Source organism: Mus musculus, chromosome 13 (genome assembly GCF_000001635.26).
Source record: "Mus musculus strain C57BL/6J chromosome 13, GRCm38.p6 C57BL/6J".
NCBI classification, from domain to species: Eukaryota; Metazoa; Chordata; class Mammalia; order Rodentia; family Muridae; genus Mus; species Mus musculus.
In genome coordinates this window covers 49167935-49185184 of record NC_000079.6, presented here as the reverse complement: position 1 = coordinate 49185184, position 17250 = coordinate 49167935, and the positions used below count along the sequence as shown (strand labels likewise).

At 49.5% G+C, this 17250-nt stretch overlaps 1 long non-coding RNA gene across 2 annotated transcripts; it reads left to right on the top strand.

The window, feature by feature from the left end:
• Positions 1–1359: 1359 nt before the first annotated feature.
• Positions 1360–15377, top strand: Gm40943. 2 transcript variants are annotated; one of them, XR_873377.1, is made up of 2 exons: positions 1360–1495; positions 15067–15377. It is a non-coding gene; the product is annotated as a predicted gene, 40943 (long non-coding RNA). The 2 variants fall into 2 exon arrangements; XR_873376.1 differs by lacking the exon at positions 1360–1495 and adding an exon at positions 12885–13071.
• Positions 15378–17250: the final 1873 nt, after the last annotated feature.

Genomic DNA, 17250 nt, shown 5'->3' with positions numbered 1-17250 from the left:
CAGAATCCACCTAAAGTGCCTGGTACTGGGGTGTGCAGATTTATAATTCTAGGAATAGCAAAATAGGAGCAGAGAGAGACATGGGTGGATCCCTGGAGCTCATTGCCTGTTTGCTGTCCCCAGTCACAGTAATATTTCCAAGTTGAACAGGTGATCTTTACAAAGGGCCCTGGAGACCAGTACTTGCTCCACACGCGTGCATGGGGTACCCAACTCTTCAGGTTGTTTTCAGACGTGAAACAGATGGCACAGAAAGTGCCAGCCAGTCAAAGGTGTTTGTGAGAAAATGGGATTTTTCCACTTACCCAGCTTCAGGGCCTGATGCTCCATAACTCTGTGTCACCTGAGGTGACAGGAGGCTATGGACAGAGACTGAGGACAGCAAAGGGGCTAGATTCCAACTTGACCCTTTCCATGACTGAGACTGATTGCTTAGCTCCTGGCTTGCCTGTTCACTCTTCAGTACTTTGCCCATTTGGGAGTCCTGGGGATTAGGGGTGCAAGTGCCTACCCTGGGACACAAGGGAATCTTACACTAGGCAGAGTGTATAAATAATTCCACAGCCCACAGGTCAGCCTACCAAGTCCCTATTGGGCTGGACCCCCACACTGGAGCAGGAGTTGAGGAACACCAGGGCATTCGAGGGCAGACATGACAGTGCTTGCCTATGATACCTCAGCCTGGGGCTTGGTGTGTCTCATGGAGTAAAACAATGGAGGCTAACTCGGCCCACTGGGTTACAGCAGGATGCTTCCATGATGAGTAACTGAGCAAAGCAACTTACAGGACAGATTATTTCAGCTCAGTTTTTTAGAAGTTTGAGTCCGTGGCCAGATGGCCTCATCGGGTTCTATTATAGGAGGCCTGAGATGAGGCTAAGACAGCATGACAGAAGGCCATTGCAGAGGGAAGCTGCTCACCTCGGAGTAGCCAGGAAGCAGACAAACACAGAAATGAAGGGTCCAGGGAAAGGTCTACTGAAGCAGTAGTGTGCAGGGTGTGTGTGTTTGTTCATGCGTGCGTGCGTGGTGCGTGTGTTCTGGCAGGCTTCTGAGACATCAGTGGAACCTGTCCTGTCCTTAGAGCCCCTGGGCAACTCCCGCTGAGGGTCCTTAGTGCTGTTTCAGAGGGACACGAGGACTTTGATGGAGCAATTGAGCTGTCACACTGTGTTGCTGCAATTACTCAGTGTTCCACCCCCGGCCTTGGGCACTGCTTCTTCTCCTCTAGTCTTAGTTTCCTCATCTGTCAGCGGGAGAGAGGAAAGGCCGAGGCATGTAGAGCTTCCCTGGCTGGCTGCCCTTCTAAGTGAAACTGCAGAGGGGTTTCCAGTCTGCTGTGTCATCCTTTCTTGCCCCCTCTTCCCTCTGGGCTCAGGAATGTTTACCAGACTTTTCTCTGCTGGATCCGACCCAGGTCAAGTTTTAAAGGGACAGCATCCTCTGTATCCCTGCTTCCCATCTGGTTTCAAGGCCTGCTGGTAATGCTGAGAAGGTAAGACATCCGCAGCCTTCCCCTAGACACTGGCTCTGAGCTGATGGTCCACAGGGATGTGTCCTCAGGAGAGAATTAGAACGGGGAGGGGCCCAGAGAAGTGCGGCTGATCCCTGTGTATAATGCAAGGCTCACACACAAACATTTCTGCATCTGTTTGCATGAGGGCTCTGAGTCTGCCAGTTAGCTCAAGGCCAGTATCTCGGGCTATCTCCCTAGCACTGGGAGACTCTCTTGTGTCGCTCACTGCTGATAGAAACAGGATGATCTGTGCTGCATACACTTCTGACACCCTCCCCACTCTGAACTGTGGGCTCTGGGGTTGTATCCTAGTCTGTGAAGCAGGAATGCTCTGAAGAGGGTGTGTGTGGGCCCTGACGGCTTTATTTCCAGCCTCTCCCAATGGTACTACCTCCAGCAAGCAGCTCTGCCGTCTTAGCTGATAAAAGGGCCTCTGGGCTGAATCTGATGATTCAGTCAGTAAATTGTTCTCCTTGACAACATGAGTACCTGACTTCAGTCCCCACGATCCCTCATTTTAAAAGCTGGGTGCAGCGGTGTGCACTTGTAATCCCAACAATGGAGCTACAGAGACAAGCAGAATCCTGGGATTCCCTGAGTAGCCCACTAGCCTAGCCTACTCCATGAGCTTTAGGCCAGTAAGAAATCCTGTCTCAGAACAAAGGTGGCTAGCACCTGTGGCCTGAGCAGGACAGAGGATAGGCACAGGCACAGCAAACAAGCCCACAGGTGCTGCTTCAATATAGAAGTAGGGTGCCAGTTATCCTTGGTGGCCCCGAGGCTGGGATCCAACCATGTTAGCTTTGGAGGAGATGGGTATCCTCACATGTCCCTGTACTATGCACCACCGTGGTCTTTGCAGGGAAAGTTGAGGCCTTCTCCATGTGCCCCAGGAACCTGGGTGAAATACTGGGATCTGAGTCCCCATACAGCGCAGAGTTGTGGCTTTACTAATGAGGGGCACAGTGGTTAGACACCTGTAGGACAGACCATGTCTTTAGAAGCAGAGAGTGCCATTCCATCTCAGAGAGAGAGAGAGAGAGAGAGAGAGAGAGAGAATGAGGTCAAGCATGATCATGACATGCCCTTGTGACACTGTCCCTACCCATGGTCCAAGAGCAGAGGCAGGGAGGGAGTCATGCCTGGGCCTCAGTCCCACACTCCTGAGTCTAGCTTCATTCATTAATTCTTCCTTTCTGCCAACTGGAAGTGAATGTGAAGAATGTAAAGATGGTCATATTAGACTTAGGAGGATCCTGAGCAGGGAGCCTTGAACAGCAGAGCCAAAGACAGAAAGCAGCCTGTGTTCCTAACAACTGGAGCACAGGCTCTGCCCGGGCTCCCGGGCTCCCCGGCTTCCATCTGCCAACTTCTTACTGTACGAAAAATTATCTTGTTTTGAAACTGCTGTAATTTAGTCGTCTTCTGACACTCATCAGCTGAACTTGGCTCTGGTTTTAAAGTCCTAACACTGGCTGGGGATGATAGACTTGCTTAGCATGCATGAGGCCCTAGGTTCGATCCTAGCGTCATGGAAAACCAGAACACTGGTATATGCCTGCAATCCCAGAACCAGGAAGGTACAGACAGGAGGATTGTAACAGGCCTTAAGACAAACAAAACAAAACAAGACAAAACAGAACAAAAGGACAGTCAAACCCTCTGAAGGCTCGCTGGGAAAGCCCTCCCAGGCCTCTGAATGCACCCATCCTCTGCTCTGCTCTTCCTTTTGTCCCTTTGAGACCTTTCAACCTGAGGGCCATTGTGCTCCTGCCCAGTCTCCAATAGCTGGCTGTCACCTGATAGCTGGCTGTCACCTGATGGCCATGCACCTGTTCCCTGGGGACCTCCCTGCACCTGGGTATGGGCCTGAAAACACTGTATTTGTGTGCCCCATCCTGACCAGTGTCTGACCACAGTCAGCCTGGAAGGGGAAGGTCACCTTAGAGCTCAGGTGCTAGCCACCATCTGGTGTCTGCCTGGGGCATGGCCTGGCTACATCCTCTATGCATCCCCTAGGCATGATGCCAGGTGTCCCTTGGCCCAGGCTGTGATCAGCAAACCACTAATGACAGAGGCTGCCTGGACTCCTTATTCTTGGTCCCCACATGGACCGCACTGAGGTCCGCCAAGCCACTGGTCAGAGAGTGTGGGAGTGAGGGCAGCAGGCTGGCGGGAGGTTGGGGGGGAGGCAGGGAGAGGGGTAGGTGGCCTGTGGCTTGGCAAAGAAACATCTGCAGACAGGTCATCTCTCCTTACACCTCCTGTTTTTCTTCTGATGGTGCAGGTTGAACTGGACTTTAGCTACTGGGCTCTGCCTGTCTGGGTGCTGGGGAACCGTTAGGAAGCCGTATTTCCTTAGTAAATGGGGTCTACTTACTTAAGTGCTAAGTGCTAACCCAATCATTGGGGACCCACAGAAACTGTGCCAGACACTGATCCCTAAGAGACACTGGACTCTTAGCTAGCTATTCCCCCCAAAATTCCCAGAGAAGCCTAGGGGTATCTGGCCTTGCCTCTCTGCATACTGTACTCCCCCCAAACCCAGCTCTTCAAGGACTCAATGTACCCATCTTCCTCTCAACCCTATATCACTGAGGCCCCTTCCACCGATGATGCAGGAGAATGAAGGGTGGCCCTGATGCTGTTTGCATTCTGATGTTAATTTTCTTCCTCAAGGAGGGCTGTCCCAACAAGGAGTGGTGATTTCATGTGAACCTTCTCCCCATTTTAACTGGTCAAATAAAGGCTGGAGCCTGTGGTTGGGCAGTGGAAGGGAGAGGTGGGGCTGGAGGATAAGATAAGAGAGTGGGGGAAGAAGGAGGGAGGAAGAGGATGTGGAAGGAAGATGGAGCAGAACCACATGGCCTGGAGAAGCCACAAGTAGCAAGGGGTCTCATAGCTGGGGAATTGATTAATATAGTGATAGGTCTGCCCAATCTAGACATAAAGCTTGTAAGTATAATAACTGAGTTTTTATACGGGTTTATTGGGGGTAAGAAATTACCACAACATGTTCTTGCCTGACTGAAGCTGCGGAGTGTGTCCACACTGTAATGGCTTTTCTCTTAGTTTGAGGAAGCAGCACTTGCCACTGAGCAGTAAGTATGCTATAGGTGAGAGACCCAGGTCCGGCCTGCATCCCTCCCCATGGAGGGGTTGGGGTAGACACAGGCAGATCCAGGCTCCGTCCTTTGCTGGGGTAGCTGTGCCTACAGAAGGGGGAGGGAGGACTAAACAGGTGTTGGCGCACACCCTTAATACCAGCACTGGGGTGGGAGTGGAGGGACAGAGGCAGGTGGATCTCTGTGGGTTTGAGTCTAGCCTGGTCTACAGAGAGAGTTCCAGGACAGCCAGGGCTATACGGAAAAATCCTGTCTCAAGCCCTCCCCCCACAAAAAGAAGGCAGGAACTGAGACTTGAGGACTGAGGTTGAGCCCTGTGGCTTCAGTCTAACCTGGGCTACCTGCCTACCATATCCAGTTGCTTGGACCCATCTCACCATTCTTTCTGCCTCCCCTATGAACTGATATGCCTCTCAGCCCTGAGGATGTCCAGTTTTATGTCCCCACAGAGCCCCCCCCCAGTAAGATAGGGCTATGGACCCCTATGGCCATCCTCTGCCTCTGTGCTGTGGCAAGGACAAGATAGGGGCCAGTTGTGTGTTTTACCCACTGTGGGAACACCAGCCACCCTTTGCCTAGAGGCATGTCTTTCTTAATTTGCCTCTGATTTGGTCTATGGCTTTCAAACTCAGACACAGACCCCCTCAGAAGTAGAAGACCCCTACCACCACCAGTGGGGGAGGCAGCTTACCAGGCAGGCCCTGCCCAGCCGTCATGCTCAATCCTGGACTGATGCTCCTGTTAGGAACAGCCACTCCCAGCCGGTGCACGGCCTCAGCAGCCCCAAAGAGGAGGAAGGCGAGGTTGTAGGTTTGGTTAAGGGACAGAGTGGGGGAAGGGCAGGTGTCCTCTGTGGTGGACAGTCAAGACTCATGGGTGTGATCTGTTTGAGATGAATGGGTGTGAAAGTGCTGTCCTTGATTCCCTTGCTGAAAAGGGGGAAGGCCTAAGGAGAGGCCCCTATCCCATACTACACAGGCAGGTTGACAACCTTGAATGGAAGTTTGTGGAGCCTGGACAAGTCTGCCCATCTCAGGATAATGGGACATTTAGCCTCGTTAACAGGCAATGCTTGCGCGGTCACTGCTCGGACTGAAAATATGACTGCCAGGTGAGATGCAGGGAGCTTAGTTGCTAGTGTGACCTTTGTCCTTTGACCTTGGTGTCACAACGGGCCTGCTCACTAGAAAGGTCGTAGCTCGGGGCTTCTTCCTGTTTCATTTCTTTTCCTCGCCCCTGGGCTCACAGAAGACTTGGGAGTTGACAAGGCCTGAAGAAGTGGATATGGAGGCTCTGGGATCTCAGGCCTTAAGGAACAGTTTTCAGAGAGGAAGCCAGGTATATATACCCCTGCAGCTCTGGAGGATTCCAAAGCAGGCCTGATGCAACACACTGCCCATCTGGTCTACGGATGTCGCCTATGTTCTGCGGAGCTGCCTCTGGGGCGGCTCCCCAAAGGCCACGTTTCCTGTCCTTGGCTCAGATGGCGTCGGTTGGCAGGGAGCCTAGCCCAGCAGGCCTGTTGCTGGGCATCTCCTGAGTGGATAAGAACCTCCTAGCACAAAGGGGCATTTATAGGCAGGGATGGCATGTCTCCATGTGAACACGGGGAGGACAGAAATAGCCTTTCACAGAGCACCAGCAGGGCTGGGCTCGCCTGCCCTGCACGGGAAGGAGGGTGCGGGGGGGGGGGGGGCAGATTTCCAGCTCCTTCTTCAAGCTGAACAAATTGTCGTCTGGGGTCAGTCGTGAGATTCCTGGTCCTGGGGAGGAAACTCCCTGTCACCTTAGGCTGGGATGGGAGAGGGAATAGAAACAGGAGTGGGGAAGAGAGAAGAAATGAGAGACAGGGAGGGGAGAGAGGTGGAGAACCCAGGTCACACCCTTGCTATAAGACACTGGGGCTCAGTGGTGACACAGATCACTTAGGTCTGGGGACTGTCCCACCTCACCTCTCCTCTCACTAAGCTGAGAGCTGGTGTCTCACTGTCAGGGTGACTTCTGAGTCCCCGTTGGTGTCAGCTTCCCTAGACGTCCAACTTGGTCTGTGTTATTTCTTCTACATCTACTGCCTCTCTGAGTACGTCCAAAAAGAATGATATTTTTAGTAGGGCAGTGGTGCACGCCTTTATTTTCTGCTCTCAGGAGGCAGAGGCAGGTGGATCTCTGAGTTAGAGGCCAGCCTACTGTACAGGGTGAATTCCAGAACAGACAGGGCTACACAGAGAAACCTGTCTCAAAAAAACAAGAACAAAACCAAACAAACAAAAAAGAGCAATGTTCCCTTTGATGCCACAGACTTGGAAAGTGGGGAAGAAGCAGGGTTCAGGGTTCTGAGATGGCTGGGGCATCACATCAGTGGAGGCAGGAAGCAGATACTATGTGTGTGTGTCTGTGTGTGTGTGTGTGTGTGTGTGTGTGTGTGTGAGTGTGTGTGTGTGTGTGTGTGTGTGTGTGTGTGTGTATTCTGTTCTTGGTCACTCTCCTTAGAAAGCTACCAAGATGAGTCAGGGATGGGAGAGGGAAATTCCACTCTGAGGAACTTCCAGAATGATTGTTACTTCCCAGAAGTCATGCCTCTAGCCACTATGGTTAGATTTCGTTTGTACCTTTTGTGTATGCATATTTATGTGTATGTATGTATGTATGTATGTGTACATGTGTGTGCATATGCTTATGGTGGCTAGATGTCAAAACCAGGTGTCATTGCTCAGGAACCATCACCACCACCATCATCACCATCACCATCATTTTTGAGACAGATCTCTCATTTGCCTGGGCCTGTAAGTAGGCTAAGCTGGCGGGCTACTGAACCCAGGGATCCACCTGTTTCTAGTGATGGGATTGTAAATCCATACCAGCATCCCTGGCAAGCATGTAACCACCTGACCTATGTCCCCAGGCTCTTTTCCATATTTGTTTGTTTGTTTGTTTGTTTGTTTATTATATCTAAGTACACTGTAGCTGTCTCAGACACACCAGAAGAGGGCATCAGATCTCATTACGGATGGTTGTGAGCCACCATGTGGTTGCTGGGATTTGAACTCAGAACCTCCAGAAGAGCAGTCAGTGCTCTTAACCGCTGAGCCATCTCTCCAGCCCTCCTTTCCACTTTTAATAAGTACCACACGATGACAATCAGATCCCAACACATGCAGTCCAGGAATGGATCCCAACCATGGCCAAAACACAGTTCATCTGTTAGGAATTATATAGCATCTGTATGTTTAAAACCAATACTGACACAGTCTTGGAGAGATTAATAAAACACTGAGTTGTTATAAACAGAGATTGGAAACTTAAAGGCTTGGCTGGTACAGAATTTCTTTTTCTTTAACATGAGCAAAGGTTTGTGATAAGGCATCTCCCAGGTTTGGGTCTCTTCACTTGCTTGTGTAGAGTCTAACTTCTGCCCACAAGGTAGCCTTAGGCATAACAACCAAGGAATAATTTAGGTTTCCAAGAGTGGGAGTGACTTAAGCACACTGAATTATATATTGTATTCACTCAGTGGGATGTTGTGACAGTCACTGGCTATTGAGGCCAGGCACCAACATAGATACGTGTTTACAAAAGACTGCAGAGAAAAGACAGGCTATCTAAGCCCCTGTGATTATTGTGGGTTCCAGAATGTCTGTACGAGGCCGGGAATGGACAGGACAAGGGTTTGTTTTCAATATATCATCTGTCTGTCTGTCTATCAGTTTGTCAATCAACCTATCTATCTATCTATCTATCTATCTATCTACCTATTCGTCACTTGTTATCTGTCTGTCTATCCATCCATCCTACCTGTCCATGTGTCATCTACCTGTCTATCAACCATCTATCTATCCATCTATCCATCTACCTATTTTGATATGGTGCCTCATTATACAGCTTAGGCTTATCTCAAATTCACCACGCTCCTGCCTCAGCCTTCTGCCACCAAACCTCACCAAGTTGTATTTTCTTTCTGTGTATAGTGTGTGTATAGTACATGTGTCTATGTTTGTGGGGGCATATGTAAACCACAGGGTGTAAGTGGAGTAAGAACTTGAAAAGCTTTGAGTGTTTGTTGGTCCTCACCTTCTTACTTGCTTGCAATGATGTCTGTGGCATACATGTTTATACACATGTTTACATACATGCTGCACACATGTTCACATACATGTTGCACACATGTTCACACACAGGTTTACATACATGCTTATACACATGTTTACATACATGTTGCACACATGTTTACATACATGATGCATGCATTGGGCTAGCTGGCTCTTGACCTTCCTGGGATTCTCATCTCTGCCTCCCACCCCGCCATAGGAGCACTGGAATCATAGATGAGAGCTACAGCCCACCGACCTTAAATGGGTTCTGGGGGATCCAAACACAGATCCTGACCCTTGTGAGTCAAATGCTTCATCCAACTGAACCACCTCTCCCCTGCGCTCCACCCACACTGTGTCTTCTATATAAACTTTCCCAGAGCTTGATTTAAATAGATGCGTACTTATTTTCTTTTCTTATCATTATAAAAGCATGTTCTCTGTTAGAAAACATAGAAAACCAAAGTGAATGAGGGGGAAAAATTACTCCTGCCCAGAAATAACAAATGTCCTCATTCGGTCGGTAACCACCACTGGGCCTGGGAGACATCCTCTGTGGTGTTTACGTCTGACTCCTGTTCCTTGGCCAGCATGGGGCTGATTTTGGTGCACCAGGTCTGTTTGTTCACTTGGCTGCTGCTCTTGGGTAGTTCCTCCTGCTTCTGGGACCACAGTATCCCAGACATGTTCCTCCCGCAGTGGATAACAGAAGCTCCCAGAAACACAAGCGGAGCACATGTGTAGGCACAGCTGGGAACCGGCCACAATGCCTGCTGCCTGCTTTCAGCTGATGCAGAAAGACAGGTGAGCTGAGAAAGCCCTTCCCCACGGGGCAAGGGGAGGGTCTGACACCTGCCGATCTGCCACCAAACCCGGAAGCATGTCTTCTCATCTGTTTCCGGTGCCTTCCGATGAGGATCCGTTGCAACACAAGAATCTTTCCATCTGTGCCACTTTCTCCTTAAACCATGTTCTGTGGCCGCATCTTTCCAAGCCATAACATTTATTTTTTGAGACAGGCTCTCACTGTGTAGCCAAAGCTGATTTCCAATCCCCTGGCTTCAGTCTCTCAGATGGATGCTAGGAATACAGGCACCGTGGTGACCTCACATGTCAAAACATTATTTTGTGGCATACAACCATAGACAACTCTATTTTATTCTATTTTATGGTCACTCCATGGCTTATCCAACCTGATTGTCACTGTTACTGTCTCTTTTCATCATGTCTTCTAAAAATGATGGAGCTAACTTCTAGTAGCTGACTGTGCACGTCTTTAGCTGATTAAAGAATTTCTTTAAAAAAAAAAAGATGTATTTATTTATTTATGTAATGTATGTGAGTACACTGTAGCTGTCTTCAGACACACCAGAAGAGGGCATCGGATCCCGTTACAGATGGTTGTGAGCCACCATGTGGTTGTTGAGAATTGAACTCAGGATCTCTGGAAGAGCAGTCAGTGCTCTTAACCACCGAGCTATCTCTCCAGCCTCAATAATTAATTTCTAAAAAGCCGATTCTTGACTCGGTGGCTGGTGGTCCTTGCTCCTATACTCAGATCTAGTGGGATCGTTTCTTGGAGTAACTTAGGGCTGGTTTGTGTGGCCGACATGTCACAGCAGAGGTGACTCAAGAAGCCCCGGGAGGCACCCATGTGAATGCATAGCAGGACCAACTTATCCTAAGCAAGATTCACCTGGAAGGCAGAACCCCAGCCCAACACCATCTGGACTGCAGCCTCTGTGAGACCCCAGCCAATCCTGAGGGAATGTGTGTTCCCTCGGTTCCCTTCTGCCCTGGGGCTGCAGGTGGTGACAGAATGCCAGCCATCACAGCATCCTGTGAAGGACTCAAAGAGACAGGCTGGGTGGGGAGTCGGGGGTCGGGTGGAGTTCTGCCTCTGCCAGCCCGCAGCTCTACCCAGGTAGCTGAGGGGAAGGATCAGATGCAGATGGGAGACTGTGCAGTTATACTCTGCACGAGCCCTTCTTCTCCCCGGGAGACGCTTGAGGCAGAGCGTGGACTAGCTGCTGTATTTGGTTGTTTTGTATTTGGTTGTTTTGCAACATGTGCATTCCTGGTGCCTTTAGATCCCAAGAGGAGGCATTGGATGCCCTGGAACTAGAGTTAGAGATGGTTTGTAAGCAGACATGTGGGTGCTGGGGATTGAACCTGGGTCTTCTGGAAGAGCAGCCAGTGCTTTTAACCCGAGTTACCTCTCAGCCCCCACTAGCTGTTCTTAAATCTGCTGTAGCTCCTCTTTCTCCTCTTTCTCTACCTCCTTCTCCTCTTCCTCTTCTCCCCCTCCCCCATCCCTTTCCTTGGTTTGGTACTAGGGATCGAACAGAGGGTCAGATACATGCTAGACAAGGGCCACCCTTATGTTGAGGCAGTTCTCATCAGGTTGTCCAGGTTGCTCTTGAGCTCACAACTCTCCTGCTCTCTATGGAGAGGCTGGGATTCCAGGTGTTTGCCACAGGCCTGACTTTCACATCTCTTTGTGGTTTCTAAATCTAAAAACTTAGTTTTTCATCTTTTCTGTGTTGTTTTTTTCAAGTCTTTATATTATTGACATATCTTTTTCTGATACATGTTTTATAAATCTTTTTCCCCGTCCTGTACCCCAGCATCTCACCCCTCCCTTCCTAAGAGGCTGAGACCCACATCCCGCTTGCCTGTCTTCTCTGTTTCCTTTTTTTTTTTTTCTTTTTAAAGGTTTATTTATTCATTTAATGTATGAGAACACGGTTGCCGTCTTCAGACACACCAGAAGAGGGCATCAGATCCCATTATAGATGGTTGTGAGCCACCATGTGGTTGCTGGGAGTTGAACTCAGGACCTCTGAAAGAGCAGTCAGTGCTCTTAACCGCTAAGCCCATCTCTCCAGCCCTTCTCTCATTTTCTTAATGGTGGCTTCTGATAACCCAATTTCATGAAGTCCAGTTAACCACATTTCAGGGTTGCACTTTTCAGAGGCCTCTAATCCCCTGCTGGCCTTCAGGCTCCAAGGTACTGCAGTTCTTCCCGCTGAGCGCTTCACCAGACTTGACCAGCAGAGGGCGCTGAGACGCTGTGGGACGCCGGGCTCCTCTGTGCTCCTGGCTGGGACCTTTCCCAGGCCTTTCGTGCTCAGCGATGCTACAAATCTCTAGACCCTTTCATTTTCCCATAAACTAAAAGCTGGCAACAGCCCCAATCTGCTTATTTTGTTTCCCTGGTTCTGACCACTCTAGAGACCTCATTTCAGTAAAGCTACACACCGTGTGGTTCTCCTGGAACTGACTTCTTTTTCCCAACCCCCACAGTGTCCACATAGCATGTCAGAGTCTGGACTTCCTTCCTTTTCAGGGTTGAATAGAATGTGGATAGACAAGTAAGTCGCTTACCTCGTCATCTGCTGATGGCCAAGTGAGTTCTACCCATGTCTTGATTATGTCATGCACAGGGGCAGATACAACATGCTACCCAGTGAGTGAAGAGATGATGGGGGGTGGGGGTGGGGGGAGGGTAAGGGTCACCCCCTGGCACCTGCTCAGTGTTAGGACAGAGTGAAGCTCAGAATGACCGGAAATGGAGCCCTCCAGAGCCTGCATACGTGCTTAGAAGTTTGCTGGTGCTAGGCTGGGGTGACATTGACTGTGACTTTAGTGGTCCTCACTCCCGCCCCACCTCTCAAATGTCTCTCCACTCTCAGTTCTCCCATAAACATTCCCATATAGAAGTACTCACTCTGGGATCTGGAGACTAAGGCTCAGTCAGACCCTGGGCTGGGATGCTGACGATACCAGTTCCCATACCTGGCACCCTGTCCACCCTGTAGGCTGTAGTCCAACATTTGGGCCTCCCACACACAGCCCCATTTTCCTGTGGAGCTGTTCCTGTCACTGGCTGCCATTCTGTTGGCACCTAGAGGGCTTGCCTGCCACCCAAACAGCAGATGGCCAGGAAAAGAGAGCTGGTGCACACATCACCCAGAGGAAAAACGCATGCAATGGGCAGACCGTGTGGTCAGAGAGGCGTGCGGCTGACACATGGCTTCTTGTTAGGTGATGCCCTGTGCCAGCTGGGACGATCATTGTGTGGGCAGCGTGGCCTTTGAAGGTTGGTAGCTCATGACCCCTCGGGCCCCGGGCTACAGCGGGGGCTGTGTAGGATTTTTAATTTTCCTTGTCTCTTTGTTTCCCAGCCTCACAGGAGTCCTAAAGATGCCGTCTAGATCCAGCCCTTTCTAGTTCTGGTCATAGCTGTGTGACTTGGTCAGATGCTCAGTTGGCATCTTATATGTGCCAGGCCCCAGGGCAGGCACTGCATACATTTTGCCATTCAGGGCCCAGTGTGACTGTGAGTACCACAAAAAGTGAAGCACCAGTTCTTAATAAGACATTTCTTCCTGAGCATTAAAAACCACGCTGAGGTTCAGGAAAGGCTGGGGGTGGGAATAGCACACCCTTAGGAACTCACTTTCCTCTCTTCCTCCTTGGCTAGTCTCAGGAGATAACCCCACTTCCTGCCCCCACAGAGATGCTTGTGTTCCAGACATCTAGCTTTCAGCTCAGCCAGCAACAAGGAATGAGAAAAAGAAAGGCACTCCCCCACACACACATACTCTTGGAGCTTTCTGGAACTTTCTAGATGCCCTTACTTACATCCAATGGCCAGACTGGCCTTGGGCAGCTCTACCTAGCTACAAGAGAATTTGGGAGATGGCAGTTTCTATTGCAGTTGTTTTCAACCAAAAGTTGAGGTTTTTTTGGGTCTCAGGAAGGATGAAATGGCCATTGAGCCACCTCTATGACACAGACCTGTATTTTATTTAGCCAGTTCTAGTAACGTCTGAACCTTACACAGTATAGCCCAATTATACAGCCTGAAATTCAGTGGTCTATTGTGAAACTGTCTTCTTGTTCCTGAGGTCCCCAGTGTGACCAGAGGCTATGGAGGCCAGTGGTTCACTAAGTGGGCCCAGAAATACCATCACTGGGAGCAAGTTCAAAATGTCTTCTGCCTTAGAACTTCAGATCTGGAGAGCTCCTTTTGTGCTCAGCAGTGGTCTGCAGGGGTTCCGCACCAACTGACACTTGAGTGCCCTGGTTTGTGCAAGGTCAAGCGAATCCATCCTTCTGCAGGTCTCTGACCCCATCACACTGTAGACACCCATTGCTTGTGCCATCTGCCTCAAGTGTCCCATTAAACAGCGCTCAGCCCAACAGACCTCCCCTCTCCTTTTTTTCCTCCTCCACTCCTCTTCCTTCCACTCCCTTATCTCTTTTTCCCTTCTTTTTTCTTTTTGCAGTATTGGGGACCCAGGGCCTCCTGAATACTAAACAAGCATTCTCTGCTGAAACACACCCCAAGGCCCTCACTGGGTGATTCTTGGCAGGTGCTCCTCACTGGGTGCGGTGCTAGGCAGATGCCCTAATGCCAAGGCAACCCAACCCCTCACTACCAGGGGTGGGGGCTTTTAATCAGGTGCTCTACCACTGAGCCATGCCCCCACCTCTTCCTTTTTCTCTAATAGACAAGTTGCAGTAGAATTCTCGTGGCACACGGTCCGCCCACGCAGAGCGTCCATCTTGATGGTTTTCGGTGTTCTCACTGAGCCTTGCCTGTCACCAGTTGCAGGATGTGTTCGGCATCCTCCGTTTCAACTTCATTTTTGGAATAGCCATATCAAGTGACTGTTTGGATTCTAAAATGACTCCACCTGCTCAGCCCCCAACTCTCCCAGGCAAGCACGCTTATTTTTGAATTCAGGTCTGTTTCTTCCCGGAGTGTCTCTGTGCAAATGTGTGAGTCAAACACACAGAGAAATGTTCTTTCCATGTGCACGGATGAACGGAAGGCCTTGCTCACACTCCTGAATTTTTGCATCCTTCCTGAGGGCTTCTACCTGTTTTTCAGGGCCACCTGACCTGACCCTGCAGGTCCTACTCACTGGGGTAGGACCAGGAGGCCCACAGTCTCCTCTTCTAGTTTTCTCAGCCTTTAGTTCCCAGCTATCTGTTGTAGAAATGTGGCGCCACATGTCAATGGCCTCAGGCACTGACCTAGACTCCTTCTGACACTCCTCAGCCAAGAATTCTCATTCGGATGGTGTCTGTTTTCTAATCACAAAAAATGTTCACTGAGTGAATAAATGAATGACTCCTTCACCATCCACTACTTCTGGGACCTTAGGCATTTAACTTTTTTGAGCCTTTAGCTTCTTCCTCTGTAGAATGGGGACATAAATCCTTATTTATCTACTAAGGGTGATATGAGGTTGATATTTGAAACTGGGGGGTGGCCTGGGGGTGTCTTAGAGAGTTCACACTGCTTCTTTTCTTTCCCATCTAGGAGCACAGAGGCCACTTTGTCAAGTCCTAATCTGAATGGCCCTGAGCTGGGCAGCCCTGTTATGGATGGACAGGCTCGGGCAGGTGGCCAGGCCCCACCTCCAAGGATGGGAAGGCAGGGTCTGCAATACCCGAGGCTACCGGAAGAGGTCGCAGCGCATCGGGCTCTGAGGACTCAAGGGCAGTCTTGGCCTAAGGTTGGAAAGGAGAGAGGGCAGAGGAGTCCACTGCTGGGGCGGCAGAAATCAGGCAAAGGTTTACCATGCACAAGCAATCAAAGCGGAGGGGGGCACAAACTGGACTCCATCAAAATATAGAACGTTTGAAAAAGAAACCCACAGAAGAGAGACGGTATTTGCAAATCTAGTATCTGATAAGGGATTCATAGCAGGGTTTTTACAAGGAACTCAGAGAACTCAACACCTGGGCGCCACAAACGGCAGGTGTCTGGGGCAGGGGCGGGGCAGCAGAGTTGAGTGACCGCGTGAGTGGTTACAAAGTTTCTTCTCTGTTTGGCTGAAAACAGTACAACAGAAACTGTAGCCAAGTGGGCTTGTGAGACCTGGGAAATTGTCGCGAAAGTAAAGCAACATTGTAACAGTGAAGCTAACCTGTTAGTGAGACAGCTGAAGACAAATTTCTCCCAGAACAGAGAGGCACCAGAGAATGTCTAGAGGATAATTTATAATAACATTTATTTGGGTTTTTTTTGGGGGGGTAGGCGGGGGGAGCATTGTATGCCACTTGGTGCACAAATAGAAGTCTAAAGACAGTTTGCAGGAGCCAATTAATTCCTTCCATTACGTGGTTCCTGGGGATTAAACTAGGGCCTTTAGGTTTGGCAACAATCACCTATACGGGCTGAGCTACCTGGTCAGCCCTACAAGGAAGATTTCCTGTTTAGAGCAGGGACATTGTTTGACAGTATTCAGGCAGACATCACTGTTGAAATGGCATCCTAGGAAACTGCTCATTCTGCTGACTTTCTGAAATCTTTCATCTTGTAAATAAGTTTCCATGCCTCCCTCTTACAATAAACTGATGGTACGAAAACTAATGAAGCACGTGCCCATGTACACACACACACACACACACACACACACACACACACACACGCCTCCAGAAGCAAATCCACTTGAGGATAGAGGATCTGAATAAAAACCAGCTCCAATGAAGATATGTAAATTGACCCGGCTTGGGGGTGCAGGGTGGAAAGAAGCTGAGTATCACTAGTCACAGAACAAACAACTCAAAACCACAATGCTACCACTTCACAGATGGCAAAACGGGCAGAATAAATACATAAATAAAAAGGACATGCCATTGAGAGTGCAGAGAAATGGAGCCCTTGGCATTGCTGTGATAGCGTGAAATGGTAGAGCCTCATAGTATTTAATACTGCCTGGAAGATCCTCAAAAGGTTAAATGTAGAAATGTCTACTTAAGCTGGACAATGTGGGTGGTGGTGGCGGCACAGGTCTTTAATCCTTTAATCGGGAGGCAGAGGCAGGCAGATCTCTGTGGATCTGAGGCCAGCCTGGGATACAGAGTGAGTTCTAGGACAACCAAGGCTACATATATATTTTAGCTTAGAAAACCCAAAAACCAAATCAAACCAAACAAACAAACAAAAACAAAAAACAAGCTATGAAAATACTTATTGTTGCCAGGCAGTGGTGGTGCACACCTTTAATCCTAGCACTTAGGAGGCAGATGCAGGTGAATCTCTGAGTTCAAGGCCAGCATGGTCTAGTCTACAGAGTCCCAGGACTACATAGGAAACCCTGTCATGACCCACCCCACCCCACCCCCACCTCACCCCTGCCAAATTGCAGCTATATTTATAAAGCAGCAAAAAGAACAAAGAATAGAAACAACTTAGAGTCTTCATCATGTGGTGGATGGATGCACAAAATGTGGTCTATTCAGCCACAAAAAGCACTGGTGTTCTGATGTTTTAGTCGTGAGTATTGTTGGGTGTTGAAGTCATGTGAGCTGGAAGAAACTGAATGGAAAAAAAAAGAAAAAGAGAAATGAAAAAGAAAAGACATGATTGACCCTGGGTTTGGTGGAAGAGACTTTATTGTAGATCAAAGGTAGAACATAGCCAGAGGCAGGGACATCTGGAGCGTCCAGAGAGTAAAGATGACCCTACCCAGGCCGTGTGAGGAGATGGGGGAGGGGA